The sequence below is a fragment of the Ursus americanus genome, chromosome 24 (genome assembly GCF_024610735.1).
Source record: "Ursus americanus isolate L20-20 chromosome 24, mUrsAme1.1.p, whole genome shotgun sequence".
NCBI lineage: Eukaryota > Metazoa > Chordata > Mammalia > Carnivora > Ursidae > Ursus > Ursus americanus.
The window spans coordinates 3,285,106-3,297,400 of NC_142150.1; the positions used below are offsets into that span (position 1 = coordinate 3,285,106).

Below are 12,295 nucleotides of genomic sequence, written 5' to 3' on the forward strand. Positions count from 1 at the left end.
CTTTTGAGTTTCACTTTCCTCATCTGTAACATGGGGTTGTGAGGATTAAGGGAGAAGATGCAGAGAAAGCATTTAGCACATTAATGATGAAGCACAAATATTGATCCCCCCCTACCGTTTCTTCAGGTCTACATAAATTCATTAATCAGCATCTGTAGGTTATGGTTTGTTAATCAGTTATTGGTCCAATGAATTATACTGGAACCCAGGCCTAGATTTCTTTATCTTATCCACAATATCTTGTGAAGGGCATTGCTAAAATGCCACTTATATAGGGTGGTTTCCTTATGAAATCAGGGCAGAGACAAAGTAAACAGCAATGATTCCACTGGCATATAAATTTCAGAAAAATAGTAAGCTATAAATGAAGTTCGTCGACCTTGAGAACAGTCAATACTCAGGCCAGAAGCGCATATTGGGCAACTGCTCTGTGCCTGGCAATGAGTTGGGGACAGCAAGGGCTTTACCACGATTAAAATGCAGTGTCTGTGTTCAAGGAAAGAGACTAGAATTCTAGAATCTTAGGGGCTAGTCTTGTTCACAGAATTGAGTGAAGTGATTTCATTCCATTTGTTCATATATCCAGTCAACAAACACTTATCGAGCACTTGCTAGGTGTCAGGCTCCTGTCCCCACCCCTCCATCTCATTCCCATTAGGCGACCGAGGGTAGCGGGGTGAGTATGAGAAAAAAGAAGACACCGCCCTCGTATTCAGGGAGTTTAACGTCTAGAAGGTTGAGAGATCTTTGTGCTAAAGGCCCTCTGCTTAGTGCTTGGGATGCAAAAATAAGACAGATTCGTTGTCTTCTCAGTACTTAAGATGTGTTCTGTTATGACATATTTATTTTTTGTAACGATTTGTTTCCTTCCGTCTCACTCGCCCAGCAGCTTTTCGAGGCAGAGACCGCGGCCGCCGGGGGTGGGGAGGGTGTCTTTCACACAGTAGGTGGTCAAAACCCGGCCGCTGGAAGGAAATGCAATGGAATCGCTGCGGGCTTGAGTTCTGTCTCCTGAACAGCGAGAATGACAGCTGCAACCGGACGCTTGGAGGTCAAGACGAACGAAAGGAACGTAAGAAACTTGAATGGGGAAGCCTTCTAGAAATACTAAGTATTCGTTCTCCCGTTTGGACTTTGGCAAGCCAGGCTGTTTTAGGAAGGGTCTGGCACTCTGTGTTCCTAAAATTGGTTTCCTAGATGGAGTTGGAGGGAGGCGAGCGTGGAAACGCTGCTTTTTGTCAGGGTGCCCGAGGCAAGAAGGGGAAGGAGGAGGGGTGAGACCGGTGAGCCAGAAGCAAGCCAGGGACCTGGAGAAGAGGGACATCCCAGGCGACTGCAAGGAGTGCGGCGTCTGCACCCGCAGGGGCCAACGCAAACGGGAGACCTGAGGGGAAGGGAGAGGGCAGGGGAGAGGAAATCCAGGGAAAGCGCGCCGATTGGTCCTCTCCTCGGGGCGTGTGCTTCTGTACGCCCAGCGATTGGTGGCGGGAAAGTAGCTGGTTAACCGGCCCCCGCCGCCCCACCATTGGTTAGCAGCCTCTCTAGCTGCTACACCACTGGCCAGCGGGCCGGCGAGCCGCGCGCGGATTGGTCGGGGACGACCGCCGAGACCGGCTCCCTTCGGGCGCTCGGATTGGCTGGCGGAAAGAGGCAGGTATCCGGGCTCTGGGGCTCCTCCATTGGTGGGCGGGGAAGGGGGGTTGGGCACAGCGATTGGTGGGCGGGGGGCCGGGCCTGGGCCGGCGGGGAGCGGATTGGTCGGAAAGTAGGTTAGTGGTGCGACATTTAGGGAAGGCAGAAAGTAGGTCAGGGACGGAGGTGCCTGTTTACCCGCGCCGGACTCACCGCCGCCGCCGCCGCGGGATCCGAGTGGGGGCGCGGACGCGGGCGCTCCCGCGAGCCACGGTGAGTGTCGGGCTGGCCGCGGCCAGCGGCACGGCCCCGGGCACCCCGTCGGGGGCCGTTAGCACCCTGGCAGGCGCGGCGCCCCTGCCGCCGCCCGGGGCGCAGCCCGGCCGCCGGGGAACCCTGCCCGACGTGCCCGCTGCCGGCCTTAAAGGGCCCGTGCCCGCTCCCTGCCCCCACCCGAGCCTCGGGGAGGCTGCGCCCCTTAAAGGCGCCGCGCCCGGCCGCCCCCATCCTCTCTCGCGGGGGCTGGCGCTGCAGGGTAGGGCGGGCAGAGGTGCCGCAGGCGCCCTTAAAGGGACCGGGAAAGTGTCCGCGGGAGTACCCACCTCCCCTCCGCGGGTATCGCTACCTGGCGGGGGTGAGGAAGGAGCCAGCTGCCTCTTAAAGGGACAGCTCCGCCCTTTGGGAGCAACGATCCGGCTCAGGGCGAGTCGTAGGATGTATCCCTGGGAGATGGGGGGGACCCTCGAGAGGACCATTCTTGACGGCTGCACCCCAAGGGCATTGGGCAAGGAATGCCTCTTCTGCCCTTCCTCTCCCATCTCCTCCACTTCCCTTTCGGGAGCCTACGGGGCTGGGAGGAGGAGGGAGGGCGTCTCCGTCGGGCTTGCGGAGTGCGAGTCTGCTCGCCCCTTCGGCCCTGTCGCGGGGCCTTGGCGCTGCACCCGGGAATCCGGGGACCATAATGGGGCAGACCTCAGCCTGCGAACTTTCGTCCGGCCTGCGCCGTCTGGGTCCCGGCGGCCCCGGGAGCATCCCCCGTGGGTCTTTGAGCAGGTGCCCGACGGCACGGGGTTGTCGCCCGGCGTCCAGGTGTGGGCCCGCCGCCCGCCCTAGAAGCCCTGGAGCCCCGCGGAGGGCGCAGCGAGGCTGGCTCTAGCACCGGGTTTGACAGATGTCAGAAAAGAAGGGTTCCCGCTCGCGATTGCCGGGCGTTGACAGCCAAGAGAACTCTCGTTTGCTCGGAGATAGAAGTGGAAGAGCAGAAATTAATGCCGACCTTGTGGGGCTTGAGTCAACGACCCCCGAGGGGTCTCGAGAGTCGGCTGCGGAGCGCAGGCAGGTGTTGGAGGGTAGGCGCAGGGGAAGGACGTGTTGCACTGGACATTGGCGTCGTCGGTTGTCACTGTCGGTGCTGGGCGATGAGGGACCAGGCTGACACTCCTCAGCCCACATTCCCTATCCCCTTTTCCCTCCTCCGCTTCAGCCCCCTGGCCCTTTCCCGGTCCAATAGCGTTGTCTGGGCACTTTGGCTCTTGCTAGTCTCTTCTCCTTGCTTACAGAGCTACTCCTCAGCATGGGATTATTAGCCAAGTTTTCTCACCCAGCTTCCAGAAATAAGATTCGGTTTTTGTGAGGAAGCATTTCTTGAGTGTACCTGTGTTTCCAGGGTCTTTGTTAAAAAACAAAAATGCACAGAAGCTGGCCATTAGATGCATCTCATTTCCCACAGCGCTTGTCCTTCTGACCTCTGCTGCAGTTCCCGCTTTAATCTAGTTTTACATGACAACTATTATTTGAATTCTTCTGGTCCCATTGATATCAGGATCTGTCAATCTGGGTTGGTGGAGTTTTTAATTAATGTACTGGTTGAATCATGAGCTTAAAATAATCATCGCTGCTCCTGAGCAGTTTTGAATAATCTCATGCTCTTCGTGCTTGCAAGGGGGGGGGAGTCACTGCTGTTAAATTAAATTTCCATATCAATGAAACTCCAAAATATTTTTTAAAACACAAAATTGAATCTTTTGGTCCATGATCTGTTACTGAGTTCACTTTACCGATATGTCTTTAAAGCAGCTTGTGGAACCTATTTAGAAGGCTTTGAAATTGCCTGTATTGCCTGAAGCTGGAATCTGTGGCGGTATTTTGGTTTTGACGGTGGATGTAGCCAGTGAGTAATAATAATAATTTAAACGATAGTTAAATTTGTGCCGTATTCCAACCCCTAAAGTTTAAAAAGGGGGAGGGAAAGGAACAGGTGGTGGAAGAGTATTAGTCTGAGAGTTAGAACTCACTGGTTCTGGCCCAGACTTGGGTATTCATGGCTGTGCCACCTGGGGTGAGTCACTGAGCCTCTCTGGCTTCTATTTGCCTCAGATGGAAAGTAAAGCAGTTGAACTAGGTGCCCTAGAGTTCTCTGCATCTCTAAATATTTAATACTTTGAGTTCAGGTTGGTATTTACCTCCAGAACATCTGAGCTGAAGTCCTATTTTCATAGGAAACTTAAACAGAACGACAGATGGGGCTTTAAAGACTCCATTTCAAATGATTATAAAATGACGACGACTCAGGAGTGTCCGCCTTCTGCCGAAGAGGTTTGCATACCACACAGGAGAAAAGGAAGTGGCCGTGTTTTCAGATTTTTGCCTTCCACGCCAACCATCTCTGTGCAATTTATATACCAAACAGTGAACAAGCACTGTGGAAAGACTTGGCTATGTTAACAAAACTGCATGAGAATCTATAACAACTAAATATTTCATATGTCTCTTCGGTGTAGAGTTGCTTTCCTTCTGTGAGCTCTTTTCTGTGTGTGATTGCAACATCAGCTCTGAGGGCGGTGAGAGAAAGTCAGTATCAAAGAAACCATTTCTGCCTCTTACCAGGTTACAGTTACAGAGTGATTTTAGTTAGCAGCTTGGTAGATGCTTGCAGGGAAGTAAAAAATCCTCTCTAGACCTTGAGGCTTAGTGAGGAGCCCAGAAACACAGGCATGTCACCCTTCTGCAGTCTTTTCTCTCCTCATTGCCACTGCGCCACTTTGTCACAACACCCGGACTTACCCCAGACACCCGCCCTGGCTTTTCTCCTCTTTCTCTCTCAAAACAAGACCTGCTCGGACTGGAGCCCCCTCAGCACCTCTTCCTTCCTGCTCAGAATGTCCTGTCTTCTCCCCCCAACCCCTCCACCAACACCCCTATGTCTCCTCTTCTCTTTCCAGTTCAGAAAAAGCAACTGGATCTCTCCTCTGTTTCTTTTCCTTGGACGTCCACTTTGGGCGGGAGCCTGGACTCTGGTGGCAGGACCTGGAACTTGGGTTCTGGTTAGACAAGTGTTAGATCCCTCTGACCGCAGGCTCTTTCTCTGCGCTGTAGTGCCTGCCTCACAGAGTCTGTGTGGGAATCCAGGGAGATGGTGCATGTAAAATGCCTGGCACACAGAAAGCCCTCCCTCAGTGCCTGCTGCCACTCCCTCCCAGTGCTGCCAGGGTCCTGCCCCCTGAATATCCTCTGAGCTCTTTGTCCTTGGCCTCCTCACCAACCCCAGAAAAGCCTTCATCTTAATCTAGTAGAGGAAGGATGGAAGGGGAAGACAGAGCCCTTCTGTGGGCCTGCGATGCCGCAGCCAGCTTTCCCTTGTCTGTACGTGGTACCCCTGAACTTGAATGTCTCTCTCCCCTTCCTGCAGGGCAGCCTCTCACAGGGCTATGACTGTTCCCCCTTTTCGACGCTCTCCTGTGTGCTGTCCCTAGCTCCCACCCTCTGGTGCTCTCTCTACCACCCTTCTCTATAGTTCTCAAAGATCTCCAAAAACTTTAAGTCTTGAATTCCAGGGGCCTGTCCTTAGTCCAGAGTTGTTGTTCTTGGCCCCTGTCCAGCTGTTCCCCTGCCTTTCTTTCCAACCTTCTTGGAATTCCCTCCTTCTTCAGCCTTTGGGTCACAGTGCTCTCTTGGTTCTCTTCCTGCACCCCCTAATGGTAGGTTTTGGTCTTGGCCCATTTTCAGTCCTGATCGGTCTCTCCTGCTTCAGCTGCCAGTGGGTTCATTGGAGACATTAGTGACAGGCTGGAGCTAGCATTCATGACCTTGGAGTTATAGGTTGTAAACTGCTTGCAAGCACTCTTATTTCATCCTTGTAACACACGGGTGCCTGTACCCCTTCACCACCAAGCCAAGCTGAGAGGCAGTTTGTTTGAGTGGCTAAAAGTACAGACTTTGGGGCAGATCGTGCATCCTAACTGTTCCTTCCCAGCTTTATGATTTGTGGTCAAGTCGCTTTGCTCGCTATGTCTTGGTATCCTCAATTATAAGACTGGGATCTCTGGAGTCCTTACCTCAAAGAGTTGTGGTGTAGATTAAATGAGTTAAAACTATTAAAATATACATGAAGCTGTTCATGGCACATCGTGAGCGTTCTGTGAATGTCAGCTCTTGGTACTTCTGCTCCGCCTTGCCCCTCCACATCCCGCCTGCCTGTCTATGTGCACGGGACTGTCTAGTCAAACTGAAGGGCTGTCTGTTGCCTGGGCCAGCCCTTGGCCCATTCCATGTTCCAACTTTCTCATGTCAAAATCTTACTCCTCTCTAAGACCCAGCTCAACTGCTTGGTCCTCCAGGAGCTGTTCCTTCATTGTGTATTTTTTTTCCTCCCCACACCTGGCAGCAGTGTCCCCCAGCCCTTGGTTTAGCTTGAATTCATAGGTACTGCTGCATCTGAATTGTGTTGGGCTATCTCTGGGACTATGTCCCTGCTTGCTCACGCCAAGCATTTTGGGGGGAATTCATCTTGGTTTTCCCAAATCCCAGGCATAGGGAGACTTGATGTGCTCATCCAAACTCACGTAGTGATCTTTGAGGAGGAGGAGATGGGATGGGATGCATCAGGGACACACGTGGGACATGGCTGTGAGTAGCTAGGTCTACAGGGAAGAGAGGTTTGAGTTTGGGACTTAACGTGGTAGGGAGGATGAGATTGAACAAGCTTTAGTCATCTTTGCTTTAGGGAAACGTTGAGTGCCGGCATAGGATGAGAAATGATTTTTACGTTAGTACGTGCTGTCCTTTTAAATAGTATAAACTCATGTTCCTCCAGCCTGGTTAAAGAAGGTGATGGAGGTCTGCCTGATTTCCTATTCTGGTTAATACTCTACCCATTGGATTTTGTACGTATACCAAGTAAAACATTTACATATATTTATGCCTTCGACTGCTGTTTGAAATGTGTGACTTGGGCCAATTAGTTAGCTTCTCTGAGTCTGACTTACCTCATTTGCAAAACAGAAATAATAGTACTGATGGCATTAGTGGCTAACATTTATTGGACACTTTCTATGTGTCAGCAAAGAGGTTAGTCACCTTATGTTTATTAACATGTTTAACCTTCATCACAACCCCGTGAGGTAGGCACCGTGATTATCCTTTTTTTTTTTCTCAAGTGAAGCAGTTTTGGAAACTGCCCAAGGTCACTCAGCTGGTGTGGGGCAGGGCAGGATTTATGGCCAGAGGATTCCAGAGTCTGTTCTCAAAGCATGGTTGTCCGGGCCTGCTGCGGGGGGAGCCACCACCCGAAATGCTGTGTGCGCAGTGCCCAGCACCGTGCTGGGAGGCAGGCAGGCCTGCGGTGATGGCTAACCAGTCTTGCTGTTGACAGATGTGGTCGTGCACCTTCTCTTCAGCGGGACTGATCTGCGGCAGGACACCATGCCCATTTAGATCTCACCCGAGTAGCACTTCCAAGGGCTCATGAGCATTCTTCTCACATCCTGTTGTGCACTTCTGTCTCTCTTGCTTCCTCATGCCTTTCTGCAGCATTGTTCTGACAGGGGCCTGGCGTGGCTCAGCCAGCCCCTCCCCAGGTAGCTCCAGGCATCAGGTGAACCTCTGAATGGAGCTCGGTACCCCTTGCCCCCCTGTAGCCGTCTGCAGAGCTCCTCACTGGGGAGGAGACCTTTTTAAGAGTCTCTCACCATCTTCCTCCTCTCCCCAGCTTCTTAACCCAAAGACAGGCATCAACAGCCTTGGTGTATATATATATATATTTTTAATGCCAGTTGTTTCCCGAATACATTTAGATAGTAAGAGAAACATTGTCTTATGTCAGGAACCTGTTACATAAAAATGTGTTATATAATGTTCAAATATATACTGCACAGTGGAATTAGATACCACTTTTTTTCCCCCAAAGAATAGACAGATAATAAACACAGGCTATAGTGAATGTAATTAATCTTGGATTTGGAAAGCATGGAAAGACATGCTCTGCCCTCAGAGCTATTGTTTGGAACCTCTGTTATCCTCCTCGAGTGCTCCAAGTATAGGATGTATGGGAAGTTGACCTGAATCTGCCATGGAATGCTACTGTGAAATACTCTGGAAATTGTCTTTTTCAGGGGGGGCGAAATTCCTTGACATCTTACTTACTTACGTTTTTCTCATATCCAAGCAGAGGGAAGAAGCTCTTTTTGTCCCTCATACTTAGACCAGTGGGGTCATCTTCTAACCAGTTTTGTGTTCTACCCTCTCCTTCCTTCAGCCAACTTTGCCTTCCAGAAACAACCCTGTTGCCGGTGGCCTATGGTTCACACTCCTGTGTTCAGTGCTTCAGGCTGTCCAGAGTCAGACCCTGTTCCCCCTCGGTGGCCCTGCCTCTCCACCCAAACCCCCATTCCCAGACTGAGCCGGGCGCCCCAGGTTGGGTGCTGCTCGGCTTTGCCCTCCCCTGCCTGGACCGCCCCCAGGCCGTACTCCTCCCTGCTGTCTGTCTGACTCCCCCTCTCCCCCTTGACCTGAGGGGCCTGTCCTCTTTGTCTTAGCACTTCTTTGTGAAACCTCCTCTGGTGACATTTGCCTCCTTTACATACACACTCTGTCTCTCTTTGTGACTTTTGATTGCCAGCCGTGCATTCAGAAGCAGTGGTACTTCATGATTAGCAAGTTATCACCTTGTAGGTAATCGGGATGGCCAGTTCTCTCATTCTTTAATCATTTCGCTAGTAAATACCTTGTCCTCACTTCCTATTCTCCAGCTCTACTCATTTACCCCTCCAGTGCAGTGGACTGGATGCCTACTGTGTGCACAGCACTATTACAGGCACTGGAGATACAGCAGTGAACAAAGCAGAGTCCCAGCCAGACACAGGTCGTGAACAGTTGAAGACGTTCACTTCCGGTAGTGATAGATGTGAGGAAGGCAATGGCATAGAGTAAAGCAATAGTGACGATGAATGGTGGCAGGGAGGTTGCTTTAGATGGGTCCCTTGGGGAGGCCTTTCTGAAGAGGTGACATTTAAGCTTAGCTGCAGGAAGATCCGGGGGAAAGTGTCCCAGGAAGTAGAAACAACAAGTGCAAAGGCCCTGAGGTTGGAAGTAACTTGTTTTTGAGGAAGGTGAAGGCCTGGTAACTGGATTATGCACTCCTTGTGTGCAGATATTTATCCTCCCTATAACCTAGCTCAGTGCCAGAAAGCCCGTTAAATACTCGCATACAGGACTGGAGCATTGGCCCTTAGTGATACATTGTATAAATAACAGTTAACAAGACTCTGCACAGAAGGCTTTTAATAAAACTTTATATTGCACGGAAGTTGATGGTTCAAAGAGTTTTCTCATAAATGTACACCTAGCATGTATCATCAGCTATTGCTGTGTTCATTGTTGTTTAGTGCAGAGTTTCAGTCCTCAGAATTCTGTTTTACATGTGCGGCCAGCTTAAAAGCAGGTCCGTTCCAAAAGCTCATTTGTAAGGCACTTGAAACCTGGGATGGATTTTCCTATAGAAAAAGATGAACCAACTGGTGGTTTAGTTCCCAGGCGAGCCCACAAACGTCATTTCGGGCTGACTGTGGTTGAAGCCACACTGTTTAGTGCTAAAGTATCCTCAGCATCAATTAAGCCTTTTGCCGCTGGACCCCTAGATGGCATTCTAGGTCATTTACTGTTAGCATCAATGGGACCCCATCTCCTCCTATTTTTCCAGTCTGCCAAAAAGTTTTATGAAAGGAATTCTTGCCCTAGTGCCTTTAAGATTTAGCTCCCCATGTTATAAACGGGCCCGTGGTGTGCCGAGTGGGGAGAGCCCTGCACTGGGAGCTGGGAGAGCCTGGGGCCCGGTCTTGGCCCTGCTACTGACTTGCTGAAAAACTTCGAGTAAGCTGCCTTCACTGAGCTTTGATTTCTCAGGTCCTTCTTGGATATAAAAGCTTGTTTTCTCACCACAGTGGGAAAACATATATATATTTCATTGTTCCAGCCTACCCTCAAATGGCTGCCTCCAGTTTCTTCTTGAAGAAGTAGATGTACTCAAATAACGAGCAACTCAAGAAGTTCCCGTGTGTGGTGCTCACCAGGTAGGCGCTCTGTTGGCATCCTCATCTCGACCTGCTATCTTTCTTAATGAGTGGAAAGAAATTTCGTCCTAGAACTTTTGGTCCCGATAAGATTCCTGTGTTCTTGGCCAACTTATCTTCCATATAATTATGTAAACTGGTTTTTCTTTTTAACTCTTAGGGATAAAAATGGTGACTATGGTTTGTTACTTATGAATTATACTTCTAAGTGCCCTTAGGGAATGGAATGAATTTGCAGGAGAGAGCAGAGCTGAAAGAGTGTGGGATCAAAAACAATTTTAAATGTTAAATGCAAAGCTATTTTCAGTATCCTGCTGGAGGAAAAAAAAATTTTTTTTAAGGCTTTCGATGATAGAAGAGGTTTCTGCTCCAAAGGAGAAAGGAGCCTCAGGTTTTCAGTGGTGCAGACTAGCAAACGACCACCCCTCCCTTCCTCGTTTCCCCTCTGTTCTGCTTTGGCGTCATGAGCCACATTTGCCATTTGACAAGTTTGCTGTTTAAAGGACTGTGGGACACAGGGTGTTAGGGAGTTAGAGCTCACATGGCCCAGGGCGCAGGGTGCTTTGCTGCAGACTTCCCCACCAGATTCGAGCAAGGGGCGCCTCCTTGGGATTTAAACGGCACTTTCAGCATGGCCTCGGTGTGGTCAGTTGTGAATGAGATTTTCCTTTTTTCCTTACATAAAGGCACAGCAAGGAGTTGGGGCAAGAAGCTTCTGCTGGATTTCACTTTGGAGCTGGAAGGTGGCATGATACCTAGCCTTCCTCCTTAGATGCCAGACTCTGAACAGGAATTGTGTCTGTTTTGTTCTTGGCTGTATCCCCAGCAACTAAGACAGTGTCTGCACAGAGTAGTCACTTAATAAATACTTATCAAATGAATGAATTCAGCCTCGGAAAGCCCAGCTTTCCTTCCCTTTCTAAGCCTCATGAGCTTGGTCTCTCAAGGTGACCACTTCCTTTTGAGGTCTGTGTTTATCTTATTCTTCAGGCTGGTCAGGTATCAGTATCTTTTATTGATAATCAGGACTTAACTGGCCATGGTTGTCCCTGCCTGGCTGATGGTTCATCTTTATGTTCTTTTTAATTGGCCTCAAAGTACAGCAAATCAGTAGCTGAGCCTCATCAACTGGAAGAAAACTGACTGTGTTTCTTTGGGCAGAAGTACTACACATTGATTTATTCAGTCAACACATATCTGAGCCAGGCACTCAGGCTAGACCCAGAGGGAGGGCAGAAAGAGTCAATGTAGGGGCGCCTGGCTGGCTCAGTGGTGGAGCATGTGACTCTTGATCTCAGGGTTGCAGGTTCGAGCCCTATGTTGGATGTAGAGATTACTTACAAAATAAAATCTTTTAAAAAAAGAGAGAGTTGTTGTAGCCAAGGAGCCTGCAGTTTCATCTGTTGATGGAAGATAATCCAAGGCCATGTATAATGCCAACAAAGTGGTCTAGACTGTTTGTAGGTACTGAAGGAATTCAGAGACCAGAGAGATCTTTGTGAGTTGTCATGGCAGGGAGGAGGCCTCATGGAAATGATCAGGTTTAATCCAGACCTTTAAGAATGGGTAGGATTTAGATTCACAGACAAGGGGTAGCGCAGGTGTTTCCAGGGAGTGGATGGGTGGGAACATAGCACAATTAAAAGCACAGAGGTAGGAATGACCAACCTGTATTCAGGAACAGAGACTTGCCTAGAATGGCGGGTTCTCAGATAGTGGTGGGAATTTAAGTTTAGAAGATCAGTCAGTGCCTAAACATGAAGCACATCATTTCAGATGTTAGTAATTACTAGTATATGGAGAGTTCTTATGATGTCCCCAGCATTTCACATGTATTATCTGATTTAATGCCAATGAAACCCCATGAAGGGGTATTATTATTAGCATCGTTTTAGAGATGAGGATCTTGAAGCACAGAGTGATCCAGTGACCTCCCTAAGGTCAATATAGCTAAGAAGCAAAGGATCCAAGCTTTAAAACCAGGCGATGGAAGCTCTTGGCCATTGGACTCTCCTGTCTCCCAGTGTCCTCCACATGCAGGATTTGGATTTGGTTGGGGTGTTAGAGTCATGAGCTAGAAGTAAACAAGGCTCTATTTAGCCCACTCCTTCATTCTGTATATTAGGAAACTCTGTGAGGTTAAGTGGCGGGTCACAGTTTACCTGGTGAGGTAGAGACTGGACAGCAGTGGAGGGAGAACCGCTAAAGTTGGTTTTACTGTGGTTATGATTACTATTTCAGTGATGTGAAATAATTATCCCTAAAGCATCAGTCCAGTGTGAATGTTTCAGTCATATCGGAGCAGAGAGGGACGAGCT

General features: G+C 49.6%; 1 protein-coding gene across 4 annotated transcripts in view; it reads left to right on the forward strand.

Annotated features, from left to right (window-relative positions):
* The first annotated feature begins 1,763 nt into the window (after positions 1-1,763).
* The window catches only part of BMAL1 (basic helix-loop-helix ARNT like 1), a 100,800-nt gene continuing 90,268 nt past the window's right edge, over positions 1,764-12,295 (forward strand). For all 4 annotated transcript variants that reach the window (XM_087855287.1, XM_087855288.1, XM_045796522.2 and 1 more), the window contains exon 1: positions 1,764-1,905. The gene's annotated coding sequence lies outside the window, so the exon portion shown is untranslated. The remainder of the gene's footprint in view (positions 1,906-12,295) is intronic.